Raw genomic sequence first — 2,480 nt, forward strand, 5'->3', positions numbered from 1 at the left:
TGAGTACATTTCTTATCAAGCATTGTAGCCTCCTCCTTTGTTTCCCCTTCCCATCCCTTCCCATCTCCCCCACTCCTCCTCCCCACCCCCCCTTCACCGGAGAACTTGTTTACTAGAATTATGAGAGTGAAAAAATAACCCTAAAGATGTCTGGTTTCATCATGGCCATTGTACAACATTATACTTTTTTAAATGAATGTTCACTAATAAAATTTGAAATAGTTTAGTGGCCATACTTTCTTTTCACCTTTTTCAGAATGCATGACATCAAAGTCAATATAAGAGATTGGAGTCAATAAAAGATGGTAGTTAAGAGGCACAATTCACATAGGCAGAATCCCCAGATTAAAAAATCTAAGTTCTGCCATAGTCTATATGTGTGACCAAGTTACTAGACACATCTATAATAGAAGAGATAGTAATGCTACTAACAGCACCTATGTCAGACAAGGCATTGGTGGCTAAAGTATATAATCTGAGCTACTCAGTAGGCTAAGATCTGAGAATAAAGTTTGAAGCCAGACCAGGCAGAAAAGTCCCTAAGACTATTATTTCTAATTAACCAAATAAAAACTTTAAACTATATCTACTGCTGAATAATAAATTGCCACAATTTCACTGCCAAAAAGAACACTAATTTATTATCTTACTATTTCTGCAAGTCAGAAATTTGGCACTGAGGGATGGGAAGGTGGCTCAGTGGTAGAGTGCTTGTTTTGCATGCATGAGGCCCTGGGTTCAATTCCTCAGCACTACATAAGAAGAAAAAGCTGGAAGTGGTGCTGTGGCTCAAGTGGTAGAGTGCTAGCCTTGAGCTGAAGAGCTGAGGGACAGCGCCCAGGCCAAGAATTCAGGCCCCACAACCGACAAAAAAAAAAAAAAGAAAGAAAGAAATTTGGCACTTAACAACTGAGTGTTCCTTATCAGATTCTCTCATAAGCTAAAATCAAATTATTGATAAAGGTGATGTTCCATTTTCCTGAAGGTATAGGTAATATTTAGTTCCATGTGATCTGTGAAACCCATGCCTTCAGTTTGTTAAGATCCTTGTCAAAATGGTTTCTTCAATACGGTAATGTCTTTCATCAAAGTCAATAAGATAGAGAATGCTAAAAAGACAGAGATTACTGTCTCTCACAGAGTCTCAGTTATTTCATCTATAATATGGAATAATAATAGTAGATAAAAGATATTTTAGGGAGAATAAATTGTGAATATTTACTTTGCTTTAAAATCAGAGTACTTAATAAATAGTAGTTTATTTTACTCCCAAACTGACAAGACTATTTAACTTAACCAGCTAGTATGTTCCATACACCACTGATCAGAAGAGTTAGAAAATATAAACATTAAAGAAGACCACTAAAAACTGTTACTTGCCGTGCACCAGTGGCTCACACCCGTAATCCTAGCTACTCAGGAGGCTGAGACCTGAGGGTAGCGGTTTAAAGCCAGCCCAGGCAGGAGAGTCCATGAGACTCTTATCTCTAACAAACCACTAGAAACTGGAAGTGGTACTGTGGCTCAAGCGGTAGAGTGCTCGCCTTGGGCTGAAGAGTGCAAGGACAGTACCCAGGGCCTGAGTTCAAGCCCCATGACCAATAAAAAAAAAAAACACCTATTACTTTTCCCTCTTAGGACCATTTGTGCCAGACACTGGTGGTTCACCACATCTGTAATCCTAGGTACTCAAAAGTTGATCTGAGGATCATGACTCAAAGCCAGCGTAGGCAGGAAAGTCCGTAAACTATTATCACCAATTAAAACACAAAATACTTAGAAGTAGAGCTGTGGCTCAAGTGGTAGAGCACTAGCCTTGAGCAAAAAAGCTTCAGGAAGAGTGTCCAGACCCTGAGCTCAAGCCTAAAATAAATAAATGAAATTTGTCATTTCTGCATATAAATGAATGAATAGAAAATGAATGAATGAATGAAAATTATTACTTTTGCCTAGATTCTCAGCTCAGTTTTAGTGTGTATGATACTAAGACCCAGATTAATAATGGCAATTAGACAACAACATATATCATATGTAGTCAATATGTCATGTATGTCAGTTTCAATCCAACTAGGACATCTACAATGTATATATAAATTAAGAGCTTTAATTGAAGAATTGATCTTGTTTTCTTGATTTTTACTGTGGTTATTGAAATCTTTCTTTTTTATTTTTAATTTTTTATTGTGAAAATACCATACAGAGGGGTTACAATTACATGAGCAAGGTAATGAGTACATTTCTTTTTTTTGGGAGGGGGGGGTCCGGTCGTGGGGCCTGAACTCTGGGCCTGGGCGCTGTCCCTCAGCTCTTTAGCTCAAGGCTAGCGCTCTATGACTTGAGCCACAGTGCCACTTCCGGCTTTTTTTTTTTGCTTATGTGGGGCTGAGGAATCGAACCCAGGGCCTCAGGCATGCAAGGCAAGCGTTCTACCACTGAGCCACCTTCCCAGCCCCGTGAGTACATTTCTTATCAAGCATTGT

This window comes from Dipodomys ordii, unplaced genomic scaffold, assembly GCF_000151885.1.
Source record: "Dipodomys ordii isolate 6190 unplaced genomic scaffold, Dord_2.0 Scaffold89, whole genome shotgun sequence".
Taxonomy (NCBI): Eukaryota; Metazoa; Chordata; class Mammalia; order Rodentia; family Heteromyidae; genus Dipodomys; species Dipodomys ordii.